This window comes from Moschus berezovskii, chromosome 15 (assembly GCF_049115385.1).
Source record: "Moschus berezovskii isolate FMDL1 chromosome 15, NW_MosBer_1.0, whole genome shotgun sequence".
Classification (NCBI taxonomy): domain Eukaryota; kingdom Metazoa; phylum Chordata; class Mammalia; order Artiodactyla; family Moschidae; genus Moschus; species Moschus berezovskii.
The window spans coordinates 3,971,262-3,990,024 of record NC_142474.1 but is presented as its reverse complement, the minus strand read 5'-3'; the positions used below and the strand labels follow the sequence as shown (position 1 = coordinate 3,990,024).

General features: G+C 44.9%; 1 long non-coding RNA gene across 1 annotated transcript in view; it reads right to left on the bottom strand.

Annotated features, from left to right (window-relative positions):
• LOC129535153 (uncharacterized) overlaps positions 1 to 18,763 on the bottom strand; it is a 56,763-nt gene that overhangs the window by 26,254 nt on the left and 11,746 nt on the right. Inside the window, exons 2-3 of the long non-coding RNA XR_008681546.2 lie at positions 2,589 to 2,790; positions 1,288 to 1,457 (exon numbers count right to left, since the gene is read on the bottom strand). This is a non-coding gene — a long non-coding RNA (uncharacterized LOC129535153). The remainder of the gene's footprint in view (positions 1 to 1,287; positions 1,458 to 2,588; positions 2,791 to 18,763) is intronic.

Below are 18,763 nucleotides of genomic sequence, written 5' to 3'. Positions count from 1 at the left end.
CATCCAGTCCCATCACTTCATGGCAAATAGATGGGGAAATGGTGGAAAAAGTGACAGACTTTATTTTGGGGACTCCAAAATCACTGCAGATGGTGACTGCAGTCATGAAATTAAAAGACGCTTGCTCTTTGGAAGAAAAGCTACGACCAACCTAGACGGCATATTAAAAAGCAGAGACATTACTTTGCCAACAAAGGTCCATCTAGTCAAAGTTATGGTTTTTCCAGTTGTCATGTAAGGAACTGAGAGTTGGACCATAAATAAAGCTGAGCGTCAAAGAATTGATGCTTTTGAACTGTGGTGTTGGAGAAGACTCTTGAGAGTTCCTTGGACTGCAAGGAGATCCAAACAGTCCATCCTAAGGGAAATCAGTCCTGAATATTCATTGGAAGGACTGATGCCGAAGCTGAAACTCCAGTACTTTGGCCACCTGATGCGAAAGACTGATTGAAGGCAGGAGAAGTAGGGGATGACAGAGGATGAGATGGTTGGATGGCATCACCGACTCAACAGACATGAGTTGGGTAAACTCCGGGAGCTGGTGATGGACAGGGAGGCCTGGCATGCTGCAGTCCATGGGGTCACAAAGAGTTGGACACAACTGAGCAACTGAACTGAACTGAATTAATCGTTAGTGATAACAACCCAAGAGCTTACTCTACTTCACAGAATGGAAAACCATGGAACAGGCAGACCGAAGTGTCTCTAAAGAACCAGAGTTTGAAGCTACATGCACATTGCAAAATTTCGCCCTCTCCACTATGTTAATAGATACAGAGTCCAATATATTAAGTCTATAAGGATACAAGGGCAAAAATCAGGCAGTTTTTCAGGTGCTGAGTACTGAGTCGCTTCAGTTCTGTCTGACTCTTTGCAACCCTATGGACTACATTTAGCCCTCCAGGTTCCTCTGTCCATGGGATTCTCCAGGCAAGAATACTGGAGTAGGTTGCCATGCCATCCTCCATGGGATCTTCTCGACCCAGGGATTGAACTCACGTCTCTGGACGTAAAGAACCCACCATTGGCTGGTGGGTTCTTTATCACTAGCGCCATCTGGGAAGCCCATTTTTGCAGGTAGGAGAGGGCAAAAGTAAAATATAAAGGGAGGGTCATTTTCTTAAAAAAACAAACAAACCTTTATGTAAAAAGGTACATACTCTTGTAGACACATTTTAAAATACAGATAAAAGGAAGAAAAAGAAATTTACTTGTGAGAATATAAAACAGATAACTTCTGTTGGCAAAAATGATGTCAGTGTATTTTCTATGCCTAAATATACTTACATAGGTCCACCAAAAAGTGATCATACAGCACAAACCATTGTGTGACAGCTTGGTGCACTAAATCATCACGAGCATCTTTCCATGTCAATGAATAAATTTCCTTAAAGCTGGTTTCCAAAGAATGTTAAGAGGTATTGGGAGAAGTTCCAGACGGAGATGACCTGGCAAGTCTGGGTAAGAGGAATTTGGGGAACATTTCTCAGATACACTGATATGACAGTAACAAAGCTCAGGTCTCAAAGGGCTACACAACAGGCTGGTTTTCCAATCTGTCTCACCATGGGACTGTCCTTCCCGCCCCCCAACACTTTTGAAAGTGGAGAATAAATGTACAACATAAATTAACGATTTTGAAGTGAACCATCCAGTGGTGTGTAGTGCATTCACAATGTGTGCGACCATCTCTCTCAAGTTCCAAAACATTTTCATCACTCCAAAATAAAACCCTGTACTCATGAAACAGATGAATCTTCCTTATCCTGGCATCAGGAGCTCCCTGGTTCTTTCTGGTATTTGTTGAATGAATAAATAAAGATAGGGTTTAAGACTATAACAACAACTCTTAAGACTTTGATCTGCAAGGCTACCTATTTACAAGAATACAAAAGCCCAGGATATAAATCCATGTTCAGTGATAATCCAAGAGGGTCATTTCTCAAGTCCCAGAGAAATAGAGAATCTGCTAAGATTTGGTTTGTTATCACGATAGCTCAACCAAAACAATATGCTTATGCAAATTATTTAAGCATGACAAGAACATTTCCAAAGCATTCTGGCATATTAGAAACATTGGAAAGAGGGCTCCTAACATTTAAGGATCCTCTGCTCATAAACAGCCAGAAAGGAGTCATCTTACACCTCTTTTTTAAAAAGGTTACTTTATGCAAGAAGTCGGGAGATGAAATTCTCCAGGTGATACTCCACAACCAGTGGCGTAAATCTAATATTTGGAATTTGGAATGAGACTGAAAAAACTTCAACCAGAAAGAGTTAAAAGTGGCTTCCTCTGAGGAATGGGCCTGGGGCAGGGCAGGGCGGCCTGGCCTTTCATTAGCCCTTCTGTTGTTGATTAATTTTTAACCCCCGGCAAGGAATTCTTCCATTTAAAACAAAACCAAAAAAAAAAAAATTTTTTTTTTAAACAAATAGGTATTTCTGGACGCTAACAATGGTAATAGATAATCTTGCATTAGAGAAGTACAGGAGATGTAGCCAAATTTTACTCCAACGTGAAGACAAGAGAACATATTGATAAAATATTTCCAGAATGACACACAAGAGGTAAGAAGGCTGGTTCCTACCTATTCAGTTCAGTTGCTCAGTTGAGTCCGACTCTTATGCGACCTCATGGACTGCAGCACATCAGGTCTCCCTGTCCATCACCAACTCTCAAAGTTCACTCAAACTCATGTCCATCGAGTCGGTGATGCCATCCATCCATCTCATCCTCTCTCATTCCCTTCTCCTGCCTTCAATCTTTCCCAGAATACACAGTTCATTTAACTATTAATGGAATAAAAAAATTGTTTTTCAATAAAAGTTTGAGGGAAAGTATTATGAAATTAAAATACAGTGATAAACACTTGAGAGGCTTTAAAAAACAATCCTGGTGCTTAGGTAACATCCTGGAACAATAAAATTGAAGTCTCTGGGGAGGCGATAGCCTTTTATATATATTTTAAATTCCCAGATGATTTCAAAGTATAGCAAGGTTGAAACCATTGCTCCAGAGAATCTCAAAGAATCCTTTTTTGCTTCAACTTTCTCTAATCTTTTAATTTCCTATGTTGGCAAAATAGCTCCAAAACACCCAGAGTAATTTCTAGCCGATTTTCTAAAAAAATTATCTTTAAAGAAATGAGAAACATAAAATTATATACTAGGAGCAGGGAAGTGTTGTTTGTTTTCAGGAGACAAACAGCATATTCTCTGAGAAGCCATACAGTGCGGACACATACTTGGCCTGCAGTGTACTGAAGGTATCCTGTGCGTTTATAATTTTATTTGAACCATTGAGTTTGATAAAGTTCCCTTCTCACCCTGTTCCACGCTTGGTGACTTTAAAGGGTCAGTTCAGCCCCACAGGGGAGAAGAGAAAGTTCTAGATCTTTCAATATGTAGGGGAAGCTGGACTGTTAGGACAGTTTTAGCTGCAAATAACGGAAAACCCAGCTCAGCAGGGCTTGGGCAATCTGTCTGTCAAGGAGTTTGTCTCTGGCTGTTTCTAGTGGCGGTGACTTAGTGCAGGAGCCAGGTTTTCCCGTTTCTTCTTCCTTCCATGCTCCATCCACAGCTTGTCTTCCTGGGCTGCCTCCCACCACGGCCCTAAGACCTGCAGAATTCTTAACTCAGGGAGACAGTGGTTCCCAGAGGCAAAAGGAAAAGACCCTGCCTTTCAGCCCTCTTTAACGGTGAGGAAAACCCTCCCTGAAGGCCTCTCAGCAGATTTCCCATCATCTTTTTGTTCAAAGTGGTATCACATACCTATTCCTAAACCTTGACTTAGCAAGACAAATGAGACACTATAGTGGGCTCACAGTCACAAGAACACCGTCTGTACACACACACACGCAAGCCCAAGCTTCTAAAGCGAATATAAAAGCCTTCTTTTTTCCCCCATGCCTCATGGCTTCTGAAATCTTAGCTCCCTGACCAGGGATTGAACCTGGGCCTGGCAGTGAAAGCACTGATCTCTAACCACTGGACCACTACAGAGTCCCCCAAAGACTTTAATTCTAGTGTATTCTGATTTGGAAACAGTTTCCCTTTGCAATTAATGAGTTAAAATACACACAACATATGCTTCTCAAAAGTCCTCGATAATAAGTCCAAGTGGGAATTTAGTATTTGATAAAGACTGCCTTTCAGATCGGTAGAGGGAAAGATGAGTTACAAAATAAATGGTGGCTATCTAGAAAAAAATGTGAAGTTGGAACTGTACTTTGGATCACGTGGTGCATGCGTGGTGCGTGCTCAGTTGCTTCAGTCATGTCTGACTCTTTGCGACCCCATGGACCGTAGCCCACAAGGCTCCTCTGTCCATGGGATTCTCCAGGCAAGAATTCTGGAGCAAGTTGCCACTTCCTTCTCCAGGAGATCTCCCCGACCCAGGGATGGAATCCTCGTCAAGATCCCAAATGTAGCAGAGCAGCCGACTGCCACACCTGCAGAAGTCCGTGCTGCAGTGAAGACCCAGCACAGCCAAAATAAGAATAAATAAAAAGGCTCCCTTGCCTATTATGTGGAGAGTGCTTAAAAACAACAGCAAAACCGAAGTGGATTAATTTGAACAATTATTCTCCAGAAGAGAGTCAAGACATCTATCTGGCAGCTTTTTTATTTTTTTCTGTTTTGTTTGAAATAAAAATTTACAATCTAACAACAAAACCACAACTTTTGATGCCTTGTTCTTTTTGATATAAAAGTTAATAAAGCCTAAACCATATGCCTGAGCCCATCTGAGAATGCCCCATTTACAGCTGTGCCACTTCTTACTGTGCTTTCTAGATTTAACCCACAAGGGTTTTGTTTCATTGTGTTTGTTTTATTTTTGAAGGGACAGAAGTAAAAGCCAACATCTCAACAAAGTCAGTTCCTGGTGCTGTCTCTCACTTCTGTCTTCCTGTGACCCAATAAACATAACCAAGCCAGACAGAGTGATGGTTAAAAGCCAGCGCAAATTGAGATTGGGCAATTTAGGGCTTCTTACTCACACAGGCTTTATCTTTGCAAAGCTGTGACATTAAATCCCACTTATCCCTATCAAATATGGACATCCAGCCGTAAATACAAAATTATCTTTTTTTCTCTCCCCACTGTCTATACTCCCCTACCCAACTTCGCATTAAGAAAACAATTGATAGACTAATGTATGGAAAACAACTCTTTCATGCTCCTCATAAAGACCAATTCGTGCTCTGGGCTCACCAAAGCTGTTCAAACAAGAGCTCCATTGTCCCTTTCGGAAGAGAATAATAGAAAACTTAAATGAAATCTGGAGGTCACTGGACCGCTTAGGAAACAGGGAGGTAGATGTTGCAGCTGTCAGTATGTGACATGTCACTCACACTCATATTTCCAGAGGAAATGGTGAGGATTTCTGATATCTAAGGAAGTTGTGCAATAGTGGTTTCCTCATTTCAGGCTTCTGACTCTGGGCCATACCAAAGAACCCACCATTTATAGTTCATCCAAAACCAAGATTTAAGTAAGTAACAATAATGATCAGCATCATAACAGTGAGCATCACGGCAGCTACCATTTCCTGAATGTATTTAACCCCACCATGGCCCTGTAAGGTGGGCATGACTATTACGCCCATTCTACAGATGAACAAACTGAGGCTCAGAGAGGGAAAGTAGCTTCTTTGGGAAATGTTTTTAAAATCTGGATTATTTGGGAAACTACTTCCTCTCTCCCTCTCTCCTTCTTTCTTTCTTTTAAACTATTCATTTATTTGGCTGTGCAGGTCTTATGGTACACAGGATCCAAATCCCTGACCAGGGGTCAAACCAGGGCTCCCTGTACTGGGAGCTCAAAGTCTTAACCACTGGACCCCCAGGGAAATCCTGAAGCTTCTTTCTTGAACAGGGCACTCTTCTGCTTCTCATCTTTCATAGACTCTTCTTTTCTTTTGAAATGTTAAAAAAAAAACTACCATGTTTTTAATTATATAATAAATATCACTGCAGATTATAAACTGCTACATACTGAATTTTTTACAACATGAGACTATCTCCTGGCTTAATTTCCAGAAATGGAATAGCTGGATCAAAGATACCTGATTAACTTCGGCAAGTATTGCCAGATTGCCTATCCATCGACAGGAGAGGGACTCTGCTGGTGGTCCAGTGGCTGAGACTCTGCACTCTCAGTGCAGGGGGCCTGGGTTCGATGCTTTATCCAGCTCTGCTCCCACCTTTTCCTTGCTGTTGTTTCACTGCTAAGTCGTGTTCAACTGTTTGTGACCCCCTGGTAGCCCGCCAGGCTCCTCCGTCCATGGGATTCTCCAGGCAAGAACACTGGAGTGGGCTGCCATTTCCTTCTCCAGGGGATCTTCCCGACCGAGGGATCAAACCCACGTCTCCTGGATTGGCAGGCGGATTCTTTACCACTGCGCCACCAGGGAAGTCTCCCCACTAGTCCTTCTCAAACATCGGTCAGACCGTGTCACTCTCCTGCTTGCACCCTCCACTGGCTGCTCGTGGCAGAGTCCTGGGTGAAGGGCCCTGAGGCTCTGAGCCCGACTACGGAGAGGCACTGGTGGAGGGAGATGGGGCTGGAAGAAGTAAAAGGTGGTGAATCAGCAGAGGCACAGGCTGCCGATGCCTCGGTGGACTGGAGACCGTCCCCCGGGCATCCCTGGGGGCCCTGAGCTGAAGACCGCAGGATCACGCAGTGAAGGAGCCGGGGGGCCCTGAGTAGACCCGAGCGCAACGCCTGAACTGAATGGAGGTAGGCTCCCCAGAAAATCCATGAACTTGTACGAACTTGCCTGTTGGGATTCATTCCTCCTGAGTTCTCACGATTGAAATCCCGACTGGCAGTCCACCTGGGGACACCGTTCCGTCCTCTGTCCTTGCGCAAACATTGACCACACGCCAGAGTGAGTGAGTGACTCTTAGAGGAGAGACATCCCTGGGACTTTTGTAGTCAAGCCTGGGCTTCCCTGAGGCAGAGGGAAGCTGAGATCAGGAGACCTCATCTAGGGCTCCCTGCGCCCTGACATGCTCCCATGTGCAGACAAGGGGGTAGGGCGTGGCACTGTGTGACCCGAGCTTTGATCTCTGACCACGTCCACTTCCTGAATGTCCTGTGCAGGTGATACCACGATGTGTGCAGTGAGCAGGGCAGTCAGAGAACGCGGCTTTCTAGACCCTGAGGGACCTCCCCTGCCTCAGCCCTAAGGGTGGTTCGCCCTCGTTGCCAGGCAACTGGTTGTCATAGAGACAGAGTACGCGACAGGGTTCCGTGTGGTCAGTTACGGCCCATGGGACACTGGAAACCAGAGGCAGGGCTGGGATGCCCGTGGGATCAGCGAGGGCCTGCTGCCCGTCTCCAGAATGTCTTCACCGCCGGGTCTGTGGGATGCTCTCCTGCTGGTCTCTGCGGCCTTGAAAGGAGTCCCGGGTCCCTGGGGGTTTCCTTGGGAGATCCTGCTGTGTGCGGCGATGGCGCTTTTCATAGTCAAGAGCCGAAGCACTCTAAGAAGAGGGGCAGAGCTGGCCAAGAGGTGTTCTGCCCGCGCTGAGGTCTACAGGAAAGTGAGGGAGAAGATTGGACTCATGGCACAAGCCTATGAAGCCCTCAAGACGCCTGTGGTGGCGGCCAGCGTTCCAGCTTTACAAATCCTGTGCTTGGAGGCCCTCAACAGAAACCCAAGCGGAGCATCTCTTGAGGACATGAAAGACCTCCTTGAAAAAGTACAGAAAAGTAAGCCCTCCCCCCAACTTTCGTTTCACAGGCTGATGATGGCTCGTCTCCAAGGACAGATACCGTCACTTGGAGACATGGCGGGATCCCACCAATTCCAGGTGACTGAGGTAAAAAACATCTTGAAAGCATCTCAGGACAAGGTGCGACATCTCCAGGAACAACTGAGGGATGGTTTGAATGAAAATAGTCATCTTCAGCAAAGTCTCAAACTGCTTTCCCGCGAAATGGCGGGATGGAGGCATGGGACACAGGGCCTGAAGGGACGAAAAGATGTGCTGGAGCGCTCAAACGCGCAGATGCAGCGGCTGCTGGATGACAGAAGGAGCCAACTGAGCTCACTCGTCGAAACCACGCTGAAGGCCAGGCATTCGCCCGACCTCTCGAGAGAGGGTTCCGTTGAGAGGAGCAACTTGGAAGTGGGAGAAAACAGGGAGGTGGAAAGTGCGCATCCCCCAGGGGGCCTGTCGGAAGCTGCTCTGAAGGGTCTCATTCACGCTGTCAACTTAAAAGTGTCCTTTAGAAGGAAGAAGAAAGAGAAAGAAGAGATATCCAGAAAACTGTATGAAGAAAATCAAACCAATGAAGAGCGAATGGGACAAATGAAACGCCTCCAAACCGAGCAAGCCTCCTTGCGGTCTGAAAACGCACAGCTGGAGAGGGAGATTCAGAAGCTGCGGCTGAAACTTGAAATGCTGCCTGAATTACATCAGGAGCAGGTCAAGCAGCTACTGAGAAAGTCAACTGAGGAGGAAGCACGCCGCCTGGAGATGGAGAGGAGAGGCCCCCACGTGTACCGAAGACTGGGCTACGGCCGCCAGCAGTGCGGCCTCTACGAGCAGATGGCAGGGGACATGGAGAGGGAGCTGGAGACAGCCACTTTCTCCTACCGGAGCGCGCTCCTCTCGCAGGAGAGAAGAGCCCGGGAAAGGTGGGCGGAGGCTCTGTCCACCGAGAGGGTGCTCCACGAGCTGCGCAAGGAGAACGACCGCATCAGGCAGGTACTGGCCGGCCTCCAGCTCCAGCTCCAGCCTCTCCCCAGCGGAGCGCTTGTTCCTGCTGTATCACGGTATCCGCTGGGTCAGGAGGCTCCCCAGGAAGCTGGAAGGTCACACTGGGAGGACTCAGGGTTCCAGGCTCACATGCAGGTTTGATGCTGCTTCCACAGCAGCTGGGGCTGTAAGACCCCACCCACAGCCACGCCCAGACGTGTGCCTGAGTCCTCTGTCTATAAAAGTAATTTTGATTTATCTCTTTCCGGTCTAACTGCTGTGTTTAGTTGATGCTATGACCGCTCATATTCAAGTTTTATGGCATTAGAATGCCTAGGTAGTATTTTTTCAACCGGAGAGTCTGCATGCCACAAGAAAGACACAGCACAGGCAAAATTAAAAATAAATAAGCAAATGAATTAATAAAAATAAATTCTCTTTCTACATAAATAAGTGGACAAACAAACAAACAACGAATACAGACCAATTTGAATAGTAGGCTACCATTGGTGGGAAAACAAACAATACTTTTATGCTGCTCCTGCTGCTGCTAAGTCGCTTCAATCGCGTCTGATTCTGTGCGACCCCATAGGCAGCCCACCAGGCTCCCCTGTCCCTGGGATTCTCCAGGCAAGAACACTGGAGTGCCATTTCCTTCTTATGCATGAAAGTGAAAAGTGAAAGTGAAGTTGCTCAGTCCTGTCCGACTCTCAGCGACCCCAGGGACTACAGCCTCTTCCTATACTTACATAAACTTATGATATATGTTCATATCATATATATACACACAGACGCATGTCCCTGAGTATGTGTAAGATGTATCTAGTAAGATACACATACTTGGAGGCGGGCATGGCAATCCACTCCAGTATTCTTGCCTTGGAGAATCCCATGGACAGAGGAGCCTGGTGGGCTACATAGACCATAGGGTCGCACATTCAGACACGCCTGAAGCGACTGAGCATGCACACAAGATGCATCTAGAGATGATACTAGGGAGGGCTTCCCTGGTGGTCCAGTGGTTAAGAATCCACCTGGCAATGCAGGGGACCCCAGCCTGATCCTGGTCCGGGAAGATCCCACATGCCGCAGAGCAGCTAAGCCTGTGCGTGACATCTGCCTTAGACCACAGCCCCAGAGCCCCTGCTTTGTAGGAGAAGCTGGAAGCCCCAGGGCCACAGCACAGAGTAGCCTCTGCTCACCACAACTGGAGAAAGCCCTTGGCAGCAGTGAAGACCCAGGACAGCCAAACAGAAACAAACAATTTACACCCCCCCAACGGTACCAGTGATTAACCAGGGGGAGGAAACTTGGTTCTGGGAGGCAGAAAACTTTCTCTTTTTTTAAAAACCATTTTCCAATTTTGGACTTTGAACAATGCGAATTTGTACCCATGAAAATGTAAATGACAAGGATGTAAAATAATTTTATATTCTTTTAAAAAAGGTCAGTCAGTTAATTGGTTATAACCAGCCTAACTTCCTGTCTTTGGGACAACAGGCAATAGTGATTTTTTTTTTCTTTTTTTAATGAGAAAAACTTTACATGCCCATTGTAAATAACTAACGTGAAAAAATGTAAATACCTAACTTTTCTCTTCCCTTGCCTCACCTGTTCCATACCTTGGAGATAACTCTCATTAATGAGTCTGTCCGTCCGTCCAGCACTCCAACCATCCCATCCACGAGCAGATCACATAGCATGTGTAGATTCACGATTTGCCTTTCAGTTAGCAACAGAGCAGAGGCTTTTCCTGTTGGCATATCTTCTCATTCATCTCAGTGTTATCTTATTTTTTGCACTTATTACAATGTTTTAAAGGAAACATTAATGGATACTGAGACTTCCCAGGTGACTCAGTGGTAAGGAATCCACCTGCCAACGCAGGAAATGCAAGAGACTCAGGTTCCATCTCTGGGTTGGGAAGATCGCGTGGAGAAGGAAATGGCAACCCACTCCAGTATTCTTGCCTGTGAAATCCCATGGACACAGGAGCCTGGCGGGCTACAGAGACCATGGGGTCACAAGAGTCAGACACGACTTAGTGACTAAACCACCACCACATACCCTGGGCAAAGTTTCTTTATTGCTTATTTACCGAACAAGAGGGTTAGTTATATATTTTTAAAACTCTAGTGATAACCTCACTGACAAATTTGACTCAGCTAACTTTAAAAAAGATCCACGAACCAAAGTGATTAGTGAAGGTCAGTTGTTGAACAAACTATAGAACTTGGCTTAGGAACCCAAGAAATCAGATACCTTCAGAACAGATATACAGTTCTGTACAGATACGGTAACAGATATTACAGTTCTCTGAAATCTTAAGTCAAAAGAGAAAATAAGAGATTAACTTATTTCTAATTTACTTTAGACTCAAGCATATAGATGCATGACTTTTCTCAGCAATTAAAATATTTTTTTGGACAATCGAGAAAGAAAACTAATGTTTTTCAGAGGATGAGCACACAAAAATTTACATGTGAGGATATTTTTTGCATCACTTTTTCGCAATTGGGAAACCCTGGAAGAAACTTAAGTGGCTGCCAAAAATGAATTGGTTGTGGACATTATGGTACAGCCAACTCACAGACCACTGATGTATAAATGAAAAAAAATGAGGTCGGCTTATGCGTGCCAGTGGAATGACTGGCAAATGAAGCTGCCAGGATCAAGGAAGTATACACAAGTTTTGGCAAAATTAGTTTTAAAAACACCACCACTAAATATATGTATTGCTATTGCTTAGTCACCAAGTCATGTCCGACTGTTTGCAACCCCATGAACTGTAGCCCACCCGCCAGGCTCTTCTGTCCGTGGGATTTCCCAGGCAAGAATACTGGAATGGGTTGCCGTTTCCTTAAATAAGTATATAGGTCTGTGCCTTTATGCCTGCCTGTGGGCATCTATGTCCCCACAAGGGACACACAGAGACACACAGGAGGGAGGAGGGAGTGCCCTAATGTTAGAAGCACAGGCGCAGCCGAAGATTTACTTTATGAACTATTACAACGCTGGGCTCGTCCAGCTAAATGCACGGCTCCTGTGCTCTGAAGCGGGTTTTCACTGCAGCAGAAGCACATGCCGGCCGATGACATTAAAATCAGATGCTTTCACCGTCAGCATACTTCACTCCTCTAAAAAATAACCTGGTGATTTAAAATTCATCCTTAATTGTAACAGCCAGCCAGCCCATTTGTGGCTCATTCATTTCCCCCAGAAAACAGTGAATAAACACAGCAGGGTATAAATGCATACGTCTGGAGGTGAACTTTTACCAGTTCTGTCTTTTCAGAACTCTAAAGTGCGGACCTTCCCAATTTCTTTGACCTTTTTTCTTCCCCCCATTTGGATGCATGGTGGTGACAAGGCATTGAATTTCCAGTTTGTCACTAACGCCATAGGCTTTATTATGCCTTTGAACAGAAGCTGGGCTTAAAAAGAAAAGTTTTTCTTAATAAGTAGCTGTTCATCCTTTGATATGCACATCTGGATCCCTCGTCTTATCTCGGGCATGCTAATGCTGCTTCCTGCAGATAATGATAAAAGAACAACTCAAAATAACAAAAAAGGAATAAAATGTGCCAGATGCCTAAAAAATAAGGCGGACAATGCATATAAAAGCAACTGGTTTTTCAATTCCGGAGAATAAACTCTAACCAACAATTGAAGCAATCATTTTAGTGGTCAATTGATGCAAGAATTTTTTTTTTTTAAGGGATTAGGAAGAAGAAAAAAAAAAGCAAACATTAGCTGACAGCCACCACCACTTTCTGTTAGAAATTAAGTGTGCTGTAAATCACTTTGGGGTTAATTTTGCTTCTGCCACATTACTTTGCTTCTTCTTTTTTCTCTCTTTTACCCCCATTGGGCTGTGACTCAAACACTGTTAATTAACTCAATTAAAAGCCAAACAGAAAGGCTGATTCATAAAATTTTCAGGAACTACAGAACATTTCAAACAGAGAAGAACCGAGAATAATATAAGAGACATCTGTGTACCCGTCATCTGGGCTTAACGACCACTTTTTCATTTTTTTTTCTTTCTGTCCATTTTATCAGAATAAATCTGCTTCATTCTCAGGAGTCATTCCGAATGTGACTATTTCTTAATTTCAACATCATCTCTGTTTATTGAAGGAAGGTGCTCTTCTTATAAAAATATTATGATTTTCTCAATTTTGCTCGGTCTCAAAAGAGCTTTCTTCTACTTAGTGTGTAAATGGGCCTGATGTTTTGAAAATGAGATTAGTTATTCAGGAAGAAAGAGTAGAATTGTTATACGTTGAATATACATATTTGATTTATAGATATTACGTATGGTTACTATCTAGATGATCTTTGTCCTTTATGGCTTCTTTTCAAAAAAAGCAGTGACTAATCTGTTTTGTCAAGGAGTGCACACAGCATCAGGAGTCCTGAGGCTGTTGGTGAATGATATATTAATAGTCAGGCAAATCAAAACTTCTGCTTTACAGAAACTGCCCCCTGAAGCGGGAACTGAGGACTGTGGGGAGAGGAAAAAGGCAGTGGTGGCGTCCACCTCTGCAGCAGTACAGCAAACTGCGGTTCGGACTCTTTCTTCCCTAACCAGACAACGTTTGTGAGCTGATTCTGCATTAGCATGCAGCAGGCATGGGAAAATAATAAACTCCTATTACCACTGTCATGGCAACTGAAAAAATGGCTGCTTTGGGGGAGCAGGGTCCACAGGAGAAGAAAAGCAAAGACCCCGTCTCTTTCTTCTGTCTGACATCTGTTGTTTAACATACAAAATTGTATTATCATGATGCATGCTAGTTGGCCAGCACGAAAGCCTGCCTAGGAATTGTTAAAGCCATAGCCCCACCACTGCCCACTCCCCTCTCTTCACCATAAGAGTATATCATTTGCCCCTGAGCATTTCCACTGAGGGTGATAAATTCCCTTCCTTTTCATCCCAGGTAGAGTGTGAAGTGCCCTAAGAAGGTGCAGTGTAGGGAGAAGGGTCTTATGGGGTTAGAGGGGGGTACAGCTGACGGATCATACAGCAAAAATCATGCTCTTAGTTTCGAAGTTGCTTTTCTGAGTTATCCATTCGGCTCTTTGCCCCATGTCCTTTCTCTTAAGCATTCTGGATTTTTCTAAGACAGCAATTTAGGCAGAGCTTGTGACCAAGAGCAGATAGGATACCAGGAGGAATGGCAAACAGAGGTGCTGGACGAAAGGTTTAAACTGGTTATTGTGAGAAAAGAACCAGAAGGAAGTGCACGCAGTGCCAGAATCCTGATTCGTGAGAGAGCGGACAGGAGGGATATTTTCTTCTCTACACTGCCCTTTTCCAAATTTTTTAAATCAAGTGCATGTATCACTCTGATAACCAGCAAAAACATCCACTAAGTGTTTCAAATAGGGCTACAGAAATAAGTCTCTGGAAGAATGCCAGTGCTGACATGCATACAAAAATTCCACATTATCCAAAGTTACCATTTGAAACGAGTGGTTGTTTCATACATGTGTCTGTATACATGTTTTATGCATTTAAATGCATATTTACACCTGCATTATAATACATAATACACACATTTTAATATATAGTACAATTTAATACATATGTATTATGTACATATTTGTAATATGTGTGTGTGTTAGTTGCTCAGTTGTGCCCGACTCTTTGCGACCCCATGGACTGTAGCCCACCAGGCTCCTCTGTCCACGGGATTCTCCAGGCAAGAATACTGGAGTGGGTTGCCATTTCCTTCTCCACTTTGTAATGTGTAACATTTGCATATCACGTAAACACACGTGTCCATGCTGAGTCGCTTAAGTCCTGTCCGACTCTTTGCAACCCTGCGCACTGTAGCCCACCAGGCAGAATACTGGACTGGGATGTCATTCTCTTCTCCATTTACATAAATACATATTTAAGTGCATATGCATTTATGAGCAAAATACATATTTAATAACATATAGCTATGTGTTATTGGAGGGGGAAATGGCAACCCACTCCAGTGTTCTTGCCTGGAGAATCCCGGGGACGGGGGACCCTGGTGGGCTTCTGTCTATGGGGTCACACAGAGTCGGACACGACTGAAGTGACGCAGCAGCAGCAGCAGCAGCTATGTGTTAAAATAATTATAATTATTAAAATACTTCACATTTTAATATTTTTTTAATGAGAAAATTTAAATGAAACTCCTTTCAAACATTTTGCTCCCCACCCCCTCACAGTTGTGTAAACAGAACAAACCAGGGACCAATTTGGGTTGTTTTCACAATACTGCCTTGAAACAGCTGTTAAGGGTTCCTTTGGGGCTATCCTAAAATAGACAAAATTGAAATTTGGGGAAAGAGTGAGATTAACTCCAATGATAGGAGAAAGTCAGTGACACACTAACGAAAGGAAGATCATTGATGTCTTTCACATCAATCATCAGCAAAAGAAGGCCGTAAAGCAAAACCTGTGGATGGAAGCCCTGGCCCGCTTGAGAGTACATGGTTTGGAGCATCCTCAAGGTTTTTAATAAGGATCACAACCAATGGGCAGGCTGGAGGCAGAGATGCAGGAGCAAAAGACATCAAAAAGGTCAGAACAGCTCTGTTTGTTTTTCCAAACTGTCAGAGTAAAGTTATAAGGTGCCACCTGGGTAAGCCACTAGCAAAGTCCCCGGAAGATGTCCACAGTAAACCACAGGGATTTCTCCGACGCATTGGGGATTGCTAGAAGAACAATTTGCTTGGGGGAAGGGAGCTGCCAGGAACCAGCCCCAGCGAATCACCCGGGATGGCTCAATGCTTGACATGACAACGGTCTTATTTTTAATCCTCAACACGACCCTCGGAGGTAGGTATTACTATTCCCAGAATAATAATAGGGTGGGGGGTGGCGCAATGATTCACCCCCTGGTGTTTTCCTTCTCAGATACTCCAGTAACAGGTCACTTCTGCTTCTCATTTTGGCTTTCAGTGCCATCAGCATAATCTCTGTCAGAGGGTGGGAGTTTTACATTTGCAATTCTAGATTTTTCTTTCTGCTGGGTTTCCGGCAGCCCACTGCTGTTTTTCACATCTCTTAACTGCACATCAAATGAATGAAACCCTGGAACTAGTCCTAAGGTGTTTCCTGGGGAAGGAGGGGTGGTCCCTGGGGGGTCTCTCTCTTTGCAGTTTAAGATTTTGAAAGGCATAACTTTCTGGTCAGGGGCGAGAAAGTTCTCTGAGTCAGCTTTTTCAATTCAACCCCCCACTTCCTTCCCTCCCGAGTCATTTCGCTGGGTGCTTGGGGGCTCCAGGCTGCTTCCTGACAGTCATGAAGTACTTCCCAAACCTGACTGTGCGTTGAAGCACCTGCTGGGTTTTCCAAAAATGAGGATTTCTCAGGCTGGGCTTCTGTTTTATAGGAGCAGACTCTGATGGCAAGAGTCCCCTCCCTTGAGCCTCAGTCATCAGAAAGAGCTACGGACAAAGGAAAATATACACCGATTTAAGACTCATTCTGATTACTGACCAAGCCCCATCTCTGTACATGCCGCCTGTGCTGAGACCACCTCCCTCCATCATTCTGCAACTCCCAACCTTCTCAGCATGCACAGTTGACGTCACTTCCTCATAAGTTTGCTGTCTGCTTCTCCCACCAGGACGGCAGGCCGACCCTCTTCACGGCCACAGCGCCTGGGGGGTGCCCGCACAGCTCAGTGACTTGGGATTACACGAGTGGGCAAAGGACTGGACTAGAAAAAACTCCATCAGCAGGCAGGGACCCTGGTCCTTTCCGAACCTGATCTCCTTTAGTACACATGTGGGAAGGCAGTTCAGAGCGGAGCTCCCCTGGGAGCCTCTCAGCTCAGCTGCCAGGGCCGCTGAAGCCATCACCTACTCCTAGGACATCTGGGCTTTTGAAATGCAGAAGGATGTGTATGGCAGCATCCTTCCTAGTAGCAAAAAGCTGGAAACAAGAGGAATAAATGCTGGCACAGTCACACTATGGAATATCATATAGTCGGCCCTTTGAATCCTTGGATGTGGAATCCATGCACACGGAAGCGCAACAATATACTATGTTATTTTATATCAGGGACTTGAGCCATCTGTGGATTTCAGCATGGGCGGTAGTAGTCCCAAAACCAGTTCCACTAAGGTTACCAGGTGATGGTTACTTATTGTACGACAATAAGTAAAAATAATGAGTAAATCTGTAAGATTTGTGTCAAGTGAATTTCCATTAGGTATGATGGAGTGACAAGAATAAAATGCACGTCATGTGTAAAATACTACCTCATTTCGGGAAAACAATGGTAAGTTATCCTTGTCGAGGATTACTTAAACCTAGATAAAAATATGAAATGATAGCAACTTCATTGTGAAGACTGCTAGTGCATAGGGGCTGAGTGGGAGAAGGGGGAGAAGATTATGAAGAAGGGAGATGTTGGCAGAAATCAAGAAAAAAAAGAGGAAGAAAATTAGATGGTTGTGATATTAAAATCATGTGTTTATGAAAATTATATAATTATGCATGCATGCATACAGCAGAATTGCTTTTTTTTTTTTTTAATGTGAGATGCACCTGAAATGATGGAAGAAACTTTGAACGTAATTTTTAGGAAAGAAAGGTGAAGAAGAAATAAGCTAATGTTTAACTCAGGAGCTGAGTAGAAAGAGAAACGAGTCAATGCCAAGAAAGATGGAAATAGAAGGAATCACCTATCTGAGAGTTTTAAAAACGGAAACATCTTAAAGCTAATACGGACTGTTAGTAGTCGCTTATTAAGTATGAAGAAGACAGGGATGCTCATTGTGTTATTTTTTTCTACTTTTCTGTGTTCTTACACTTTCTTGTTAGAAAAAATCTACATCAAAAGACACATTCAGCAAAGTGTCCCCATGAGGCCCCCTTCCAGAAGCAGGAGGCATGCTGCTGGGGGCGATGGTATCAGTGTTCCTCCTCTGTTCTGGGGGCTGCTGCCCCCCAAGCCAGGACTTGTACATCAGTGCGGGATACAAACAAACTGGGGGACCCCTGATTCTGATTTTCCTCCGCCTGCCTTCACTTCTCTTCCTCCTGCCCCCTTACGGAAGGCATCTCTCAGAGTTTTGTCTGATTTTGGTATTTCGGGGGTTGAGTATATTGTGGGGACAGCTGGGGTCCACACTCTGGAGCTGCCCAGGACTAGCTGTGGGATTTCCTTCAAGGAGGAAAGGAGAGGAGGCAGGTGCTCAAGGTGAGCGTGGCGTGGCGGAAGGTGCCTTCTTTCTTCCTCTCTCCATGGGGTCTGCTCCCGTATCTGAGCAGCTAATTCTGAAGTCTGCCTTTTCTGCAGGTTTTACTTCTGGATGGTTCTCTAGTCTACCTACTGTCACACCAAAACTATGCAACTCCTTCTCAGTCAGGCAGTGGGCACCCAGCATGGTAAACAGACACTCACACCTGTCTTCCCATGGGTCCAGCGGGGAGGGTAGATACGGACTCAAGTGTAGTCCTGGGACTGAAGTGTTGGGTGAGTAGGTCCTCCATCTGACTCACTGACAAACGACAATTTCTCTGAAGCTCAGTTTCCTCTTATGTAAAACCAGCATTACAAACTAGGCTTCCCTGGTGGCTCAGTGGTAAAGAATCTGTCTGTCCTACGGAAGCCACAGGAGACGCACGATCAATCCCTGGGTCAGGAGGATCCCCTGGAGGAGGGCATGGCAGCCCTCTCCAGTGTTCTTGCCTGGAGAACCCCATGGACAGAGGAGCCTGGTGGCCACAGTCCAGCGTCGCAGAGTCGGACAGACTGAAGCTACTGGGCGTGCACACAGGCGGTCAGCGTTGGGCGTTTTGTTGCTGGTGTGTCTTCCGTCATTACGACCATGAGGCCACAGGCTTTGACGGTTTCATTCACATCGTTTCCTCAGAGCCTCGACCAGTACCTGGCATATACAGCTACTCTGTAATATTTGTGGAGTCAATTCCTTTTGTCTTATAGTTGGGCTTTAGAATTTAAAAGAAAATTCCCTTCTTTCCTTCCCTAAGAGGAGATATTTATAAGGGTCTATCTATAAAGACCATATCTAGACACTATTTTTGGGTGGTA